The sequence below is a fragment of the Ailuropoda melanoleuca genome, chromosome X (genome assembly GCF_002007445.2).
Source record: "Ailuropoda melanoleuca isolate Jingjing chromosome X, ASM200744v2, whole genome shotgun sequence".
Classification (NCBI taxonomy): Eukaryota; Metazoa; Chordata; class Mammalia; order Carnivora; family Ursidae; genus Ailuropoda; species Ailuropoda melanoleuca.
In genome coordinates, this window is record NC_048238.1 from 83,787,847 (window position 1) to 83,796,400 (window position 8,554).

General features: G+C 52.2%; 1 long non-coding RNA gene across 1 annotated transcript; it reads right to left on the bottom strand.

The window, feature by feature from the left end:
* Nucleotides 1–2,526: 2,526 nt before the first annotated feature.
* Nucleotides 2,527–6,801, bottom strand: LOC117797505. The gene is made up of 3 exons (XR_004622518.1): nucleotides 5,960–6,801; nucleotides 4,335–4,487; nucleotides 2,527–3,504 (listed from the first exon to the last, which is right to left on the bottom strand). It is a non-coding gene; the product is annotated as an uncharacterized LOC117797505 (long non-coding RNA).
* Nucleotides 6,802–8,554: the final 1,753 nt, after the last annotated feature.

An 8,554-nucleotide genomic window follows, 5' to 3' on the forward strand; every position in this document is an offset into this window, starting at 1 on the left:
AACGCAGGCTACATAGAAAGAACAACGCCATGCAACACCTGACGCTAGAGTAGCTCCTGTACTGGAAGGGAAGAAGTGTTCTAAAGGGCATCAGTGTGTCACCTGACAAAACTGCAGTGTGGACAGTCGATGAAAGTATTGATTGACTCTAGGGGTGCTTGGCTGGCTCAGCCGGTTGAGCGTCTGACTCTTGGTTCTGGTTCAGGTCGTGATCTCAGGGTTCTGAGATCGAGCCCCACGTTGGGGCTTCGTGCTCAGCGGGGAGTCTGCTTCTCCCTCACCTTCCCCCTCTCCCCTTCCCTCCGCGCGCTCACTCTCTCCCCCTCCTAAAAAAAAAGTATTGTAACACTGTTCCATGTAGGAAACTGAAAGCCATTCTCTGGCTGTGGGAGAGGATGTCTCTCTGCTTAGGAAATTCACTGAAGTGTAGGAGTAATGGATCATGATACATACAACCTCCCCTCACATGGCTCAGACAGAAGTGTGTATGTGCGAGTATAAAATGGTATTCAGGATGTATATATGTAATGTGCGCATGTGTGTGTGTATAGATAATGTATACACATGATGTGTGCATGCGGGCGGACAGAGAACCCAAATGATAAAATATTAACAATAGGCTTATACAAGTGCTCCTTGTGCTATTTTCATTCTTCCAGTGTTTTCTAAATTGGGAATTCTTTCCAAATAAAAATTTAAAAATGCTGTCAAATACAAAGGAACAGGGGTTGGGGGAGCGCTGAGAGGTAAAACCAGCAGCCGGACCTTTGTTTTTGCAGCTTTCCTGAGCTGTAATTCGCAGATAACACCATGTGAGTGTAAGACGTACAACGTGGTTTGTATATTGCAAAATGACAAGCATCAGGGTGCTCACTAACACGTCCATCCCGTCATATACCATTTCTTTTTTGTGCTCAGAGCATTTAAGATCGACCCTCCTAGCAACTTTCAAGTATATAATACAGTCTGATTAACTATAACCACCACGCTGTTAGGTCTCTAGAACTTGCTCATAAACACAAGTGTGTACCCTTTGACCGACATCTCCTCATTTAGCCGCCGCCAGATCTGGAAGAGACTTGCAAATTATGATTGGAATCTGGACTTTAATCCTGAGGACAATGAGGTCTACACAACCTGTATCTGTAGGAAAAAAAAAAAAAAGACCTTGCGCCACAATGTTGACTCATGTTTTGTTTTGTAATTTGTAGCTTTGGGTAGTTTGGGGATTTGGAACCCTCCTCACCTCCCGTGCACATTACAGGGCTGCGGGGCTGAGAGAGGTAAAAGGTGGATTCCCAAGGACTGCAGGGAGAGGGGTTGGCCTCAGAGGAAGAGCCAGCACAGAGGGAAGACGGGCCCCTTGCAGGCTAAGCGGGGAGAGGCATCGGGGTAATTATGTTTGGGGGGAAATGTGGGGCTGTCACCTCTTGGAGTCAGAGGTCTCAGAGGGGAGAGTGGGAGCTCCTTCTACAGCCCCACCCCCAATTCCCTCTCCCCGGTTTCTGCCCCCTCTGGAAGGAAGCCCAACCCCCTCCTGGGAGATGTAGCCCTCTCCCTCTGGGAAGTCTCGGATGGCTCCACTCCCGAGAGACCCCAGGAGGAAAGTTTCCGTCCGGTTCCCACCCTCCCTTCCCCAGGTAAAGGCCTTCCTCTGGGCACACTTTCTTCTAGGTGGTCCCTTCAAGACCCAGCCCAGCCCTTTCCGGGAAGCCACTTTTCTGGAATCCTGGGAATCGCCTCTAGCCTTGCAGACCTGCACATGACCCTACTCTGGGCCTTCGCCTGCCTTTCTCATCCGTGTCAACACTTAACTTTTCATGTCACATTCCTTCCTTTCTGCCCAGGAAAACTCGATGCCAGTAGGAAAAGTCAGAGAAGCTGGGTTCTGCTCCAGCTAGCTAATAGGTCAGCCATGTCCCCAGAAACTACCGAAATAAGGGGCATTTCAGGCACCTACAAGTTGGAGAGAAAGATGCGTTTGGGCATGTGGGCCTTGTCCCCACTGCCTCGGGCGCATCTTTCGGGACTGGTTTAGGGACAGGGCTGTGGGACTGGTGTGGGGGGTGCAGCTGGGACGCTGGGAGGATTGGAGGCAAGAAAGCACCTGAAGAGGCTGTCACCGTGCTTCGAGAAGTTGGTGAGCTGACCTGAGGTCTTGTCAGGCTGTACAGGGCCAGCTGGATGAGGCTCGAGTGTGCAGGACAGGACAGGCTTGACTTGGTGGCCAAGGGAAACGGGGCTGTGCGGTGAGGGAGCGCCCAGCTTTCCCGTTTGGCCGCGGAGCTGAGTGGCAGCGCGATTTCTTGAGAAAGGGATCATGGGGCAGGAGCGACTGTGGGTTCGAGGGGGAAAGAGGGGACGAGAAACATAGGGGATGTGAAACAGCAGTTGCCTGTGGGACATCCAAGTGACACCTGGATTGGAGGCTCTGGAGCACAGGAGCAGAGTCTGGTCTGGAAACACAGTTTTAATATTTCCACACACGCACACACATGGACATGGACACTAGAACTTCCAGCCTGGCACCCTTGGAGGGTCACTCAACCCAGGACGTGTTGAGAGGAGGTGGCTGTGCTCCCCGGAGCTGGGCATCCGGCATTGTTAGAAGGATGGCAGCGACCGTGGGCCCAGAGACATCTCGCTACGGGCACTCCAGTGCCATGCCTCTCTGTGGACTTCCTCGGAAGGCCTGCCCTCTCTCTCTCTCCCTCACCCCCGTGAATGGTGTTGTCCAAAGGCGTCTGCCGGAGGACAGTGTGTGGATGCTGGGGTGGGGGTGGGTGGAGTGCGGGGGCTTGGCAGGGAGCGGACCGCTTGTACCTCTGTCCCCTGGGATCCCTCCCGCTTCAGAGGGTCCTGAGCCCGTATCGTCTCCGTCCTCACCCCGGGATGGTGGCTTCCCATCCCGCGGCGTCCAGGGAGGGCCGGCCCAGCCTCTCAGCGGTACAGGATGTTCTCAGGCTTGATGCCAAGAGCAGCCGCTCCCAGTCAGCACTTGGGCCAGCAGCCGGGCAGGGGAGGCGCGGGGTGGGGTGGCGCACGCCGAGAGCTGAGGGGTAAAGGTGACTTTTCTCTTAGGTTGGAAGGAAGATATTGGCGTCCAAACTTCCTGGTTACTGAACAGCTAACTGGTAAAAGCTGTGTATGCGTGGAGGTGGGGACTGGGGAGTTTGCCCCCCCCCCAAGTGTTAGCAATCATAGAGGACACTTCTTGGACAAGATTCCAAAATGAGCGCTTCCACACCGGGCTCCACACTGTGATTCTGCTTCACCAGGAAGCAATCTTGACTGTCCGCCAGGCATGTCCTCATTGATGCATTCAGTCACTGAGGGCTGGTCCTTGCGCTGAGTGTGGGCTGGGGTGGGGCCGGGGACTGGGCGCTTGGAGACCTGCCAGCCGAGGTGCAAGTACAGCCCGCTCATTCATGCGGTGGCATCCAGAGCCCAGCATGGCCCAACCGTAACCGAGCAGCTGGACCTGCTAAGTTGCCTGGGGGTGACCTAGAGAGCAGAGACAAGGGCATGTGGCCTGGAAGGAAACAGGGTTCGTCTGTGACCTGTTCTTGGAGGATGGCCTAGAATGCTGGGCAGACTTTCCACCAGACATAATCAGATTCCAGAACAGACTTGGCCAGTCAGGAAGAGGCCCAACCGAAGACCAAAGTCACTGCCACCCTCTCCTACTGCAAAGGAAATGGGCCCGAAAAGTAGACTCCAAGAACGAACTTCGGACAGCCCTCGGGAGTAGCTTCCAGGGCTCTGGCTAACATCCTAGAGGCAGGAGGGAAGGGTTTGCCCCCCTTCCCTAACCTACAGTCTCCAGGGTCACCAGCCTTTCTGGAAAGCCTTGAATAAGAAATTATAGCCCAGGAGTAGGGCCAAGTGGACAGAGGGCTGTGCCTTCCAGGCTCACTGCGAGTGTCTCTGGCTCTCTTCCACCTGTCCTTTTTTTCTCAGGTAGAAAGAGGCCACCCAGCCGTGGAAAAGCCCCTGGTGTCCCTCTGTCCCCAGGGCCCTCATTCAAGGTGGCAACTAGGGTTAGCTCTGGAATCTAGGCACTCCCCATCCATGGCAGTGGGCTGGGAGGTCCTGACTGAATGGCAAAGCGGTGTGGGAGTAAGGATGTGGGTCATTCAGGACCTGGAAATACAGCCAAGCCCAGGTGTGTCCTGGAGCTGGCTCCTTCTGGCTCATGACGACATTGTCACAAACGTGAGCTGGCTGTTAAAGCTACACTGAAATTAATTCTATTAAAAATTCGGTAAGAAATAGCCCCACACTCATCACTTTCTAATCATTTTACTCTATTTCACGGTCATCTGTGCACTTACGTGCTCATCTCCCGCATCTGTGTGGTTGAAATACCGCAGTGGAGCTGGTGACTTGAGATCGGCCACGGGCTGAGTGCTTACGACTCAGAGATCAGTAAATACTCTTAATCAGGCTTTGCTTTATTTTTTGGTGTTGTTGTTGATTTGCTAGACCTAAGAAAGTGAGGGGGGGGAATGTTAGTAATGCAGATTAAACTCAACTGTGAGCCAAGTCGCTAGCTGCCACACTGTGAATAATACCAAATCATGGGGCAATCATCTCCCAGTGTCTGAAAACCATGATCCTAGTCAAGAGAGAAGTCACTCACAGCATTGAGGAATGAATGAAGTTCCGACGTTCGTCTTTGTTGTTTCACACATAAATGAAAAGGTCAACTAACAGTCATGTCAGAACTACATCTGTTTAGTGATGGCAACCACAAGTTGGTTACAGATACAAGAGTCTGGCAAAAACCCACGAAAGCATTCTGCGAGAATTGGTTAGCTACTGATTAACAAGTAATACTAAAATTATTACTTAATGCCAACAATATTATTAATGATAATGATGTGTGGCTAAGAAACAAGTTGAATACATTTATAAAATTAATTTATTAATAATGAATCTTTTATTAATAATGTTATATGCATTTTATTATATGTGATGTGTGTGGCATGCATACTTAATATCGGTAAAATTTAGAATTATCTTAGGTACCCATACATGTATTCACTTCCCCCCAGAGAGCTGACTGTTAAACATTTACCACACGCCACTGGTTAAGCCCAAGGTTCAGAACTCCTTTGGCACCAGAAACAAGTTTCAAAGGTCTGAGAGCTACTCCAACCCCAACCAAAACTTGGTAGACGGTGGACACGTGACTAAAACTCATGTGTGTGAGTTTTTTAAAGCCAACAAATAAAAACCTTTCTTGGATCTCACAAGGCTAAGTCTACGAAGGGAGGTAGGGACTTTGCCCTTCTCATTCACACTGATAACCTGGACACCCGCTCCGGCGCCTGGCTTGTAGAAGGCGCTCAGTCACGTCTTCTTGAAAACAATGAACGCTTCTAGGTGCCTGGCTGGCTCAGTCGGTAAAGCATGTGACTCTTGAACTCAGGGTTGTGAGTTCGAGCCCCCTGTTGGGTGGAGATTACTTAAAAAAAAATCTTTAAAAAAAATGAATGGTTCTTCTATACCAACTCACTTTGATCTAACTTCCTCACAGTATTACCAGGATGGCCCTGACTGGAAACCCCGGCCTGTAGTCCCTAGCCTAGAAACTCCCCCTCTCCACAGGTCCCTTGCTTCAGCCTCAGTCCAGCCCTGAAAGGACTCTGGCTCTCGTATGTCACATTGGCGCCTGACGGGAAGGTCCACGGCTTTGCTTCCTGGACCCTGGCTCTGCAGAAGTTAGCCTAAGCTAGCTTTGTGTCTCCACTCCCTGACAAACCACTTAGGTCTAGCCACCAGCTGTGCCTGTATGGACAGAATGGAAGGAAATTAGGGCAGGGAGGGAGACTACAGGCAATGAGGGAAGTCCAGAAAAGTACATCCCAGATGGGAAGCCATTTGGCTTGGGGAAAAAACAAACATAGCCCAGTCTCCTGACTAGAAACCTATGGAAATTTCTAGTTCAACCTACCACTTAGTGGCTGGGAGACCTTTGACAACCACTTTACTTCTCTGATCCTCAGTTGGCTGATGTAGAAAATTATCTCGGGGGGCTCCTCTAGATCGCCTTCACCAGCTTTGCCGGCTTTGGGGGCTGCTGCTGGTACGTACCCCTGCAATCTAGGGGGGATTCTGATGCACCAGAAGATGGCATCGCTCGACGCTGGGGAGAAGTGTGTTTTTCGCAAACGAATTTCTCTGTAGGAGGAAGCAAAAGTGTGCAGAAAACATTCCAGTTGGTGAGGCCAACTGAAAAAAATAGGGCTGCAGCATCCGAAAGGCTTGGATAAATGCATGGCTGACCATTTACTAAAGGACTCGAGGGCATTGGGGTCTTTGCAGCCCATGATGTCCTTATCCGAGTCAGAGGAGTCAGGCCTCACCCACAGTGCGGCATATTCACACTCCTGTGTTCTCGTGTCCTTCAAATGCTCTGGCTTAAGTCCCTGCAGCCGCATAGGCATGCCCACACCTTCTCCCCGCAGGAAACCACCGCAGCTAGGCAGGCAAGGTGATCAGCAAAATGAAGCCCAGCAGCTTCCGGGAGAGCAGACAGGAAGCTGCTCCTCGGCTCCGCCCCCCCTCGCCACTTCCTGTCCCCAAAGGCAGTGTGGGCTCAACTCCCTGTGAGTGCAAGTCCTAGGCTTCTCACTCTGCTCTGCCCCGTCTCCTGATGCTGTGGGAAGGGTACGGCTGGCGTTTTGCAATCCTGCCGCCGCACTGCTCATAGCAGTGGAAGCCTTCCCCAGTGGTGCTTTCCTCCTGCTTCTCTGCTGTTCAGGATGTCTCCAGCTGCCTACTGATTTGAGCCCAAATTCATGGCCTGACCTTCAAGAAGTTACCATGAGTCGACACGTGCTCTGTGCCAGGCATATCGAATCCAAGCGTGGTCATAGCCCCTGAACCCAGTAGCTAGTCTAGGTTAGGCTGTCTGCTGTCTGTCACATGAATGAGTGAAGAAGTCTTCAGAACAACCCTGAAAGGCACCTGCCTTTAATTCCCTGTTCTACCAAGCAGGAGACTGAGGCATAGGGGAGTTAAGTTTAAGTTGCCCGAGGTCATGGTTAATAAGAGGAAGAGTCAGGATTCAAGCCCAGGTCTGCCTGACTCTGAATCCTGGAGATGCTTTGTATATATAGTTCTTCAAGTCTCTCCCTCCCTCAGCCTCCCTCCCCCGGGAGGGTTCTGGCCTGGCAGACCCAGCCCTGTGATATTTTGGGTTCCAGTTACACCTGTGGAGCAACTGCCGCCCTTCAGGCGGGGGGGCAGCTATAGCAGGTGCCCCATCTACGGGTACACTGCCCTTCATGGCTTGTCACATCCGAAGGATTGGCCGGATAATAAGGCGCTGCCCCTGGGAACTTCGCCCACCTTCCCGGGATAAGTAGACCATTGGCCAGTCCCAACCCCTGGTACATCAGGGGAAGAGGCACTTCCTAGAAGTTCTGGTGGTAGAAGGATTTCCTTTCACGCAGCTGCTGTGCAGCCGGGAACCAGGTAGGGGAGCAGGGAGGATGGCTCCGCCTTCCATTAGGAGGGATGCCCCCAGATCCCCCACTCTGCTGCTATGGACCCTACTGACCCCTTGTGGGCAGAGTGTAAGTGCACTGTGACCAGACAGCCTTCGAGGGCTCAGCCTCACAGCCACCTGCCTCTCCAGAAGCTGGGCTCCCTCATCTTCCTGTTCTTTGGAAGCTGTTTTACCAGGCTTCCCAGGTTCGATCTGTCTCTGACAGTGCTGTGCGGTAGGTCTCTGGACCTTGCTGCGCTTGCTTTCTTTCCCTGGAAAACGGGGATTAAAAAAAAAAAAGACCCCTGCCATATTTTAAGACACGAGAAAAAGTTTCAACTGGGGAGAAATGTATGGGTAAATTCAAGATGCCAAGGCCCCAAGTGGACATTCAAGAAATTCTTGGAGCCTGATCAGAATGATTAGAGATCATTTGACGATATTAATCAACCTTTTTCATGTCACAGCACACAGAAAATATTTGGCTAGCGCCCTGGGAGAGAAAGGAAGAGGTTTCTGTGGAGCAGAGCTGCCCCAGGCTCGGCCCAGCTAGCCCAAAGGCCAAGGGCGTGGACAACGCTGCGTTCCTGGAGTCCTTCTGTAGCCCCTGAGCTGTCAGCGGCCACTGTAGACAAAAGCCTTGCTGACATTCTCTTTCCCCTCTTTCCTGTGGGTCAGCCAGCAGAGGGCTGGGGTGGGAGGCCCTGCTCTCTGAGACCCCCCCGGGTGGGAGTGGTCACCAGGCTATGGGCAAGGGTCTTCTCTGCCTGGCTGTGGCCAGTGTGGCCGGCTCGCTTGTGCTCCTTTCCTAATCCAGGAAGGTGAGGCGGCCACAGCCAGCCACAGACCTCGGGGCAAGCGAAATCGTGAGAGGGGGCATCTGCCTTCTGTCTCCTCCCAAGCTTCTTGCTCTCTTTTCTCCTCCTGCTACCCCCTCACATCTCATTGAGGCATCCATCCCCAAAGCCCTTAATACGGGGCAACCAACTGCCAAACCCCGTGCCCGGTACTGGGATTACAGGATGGAACAGTTGGCTTCAAGGAACTCGAGTCCGG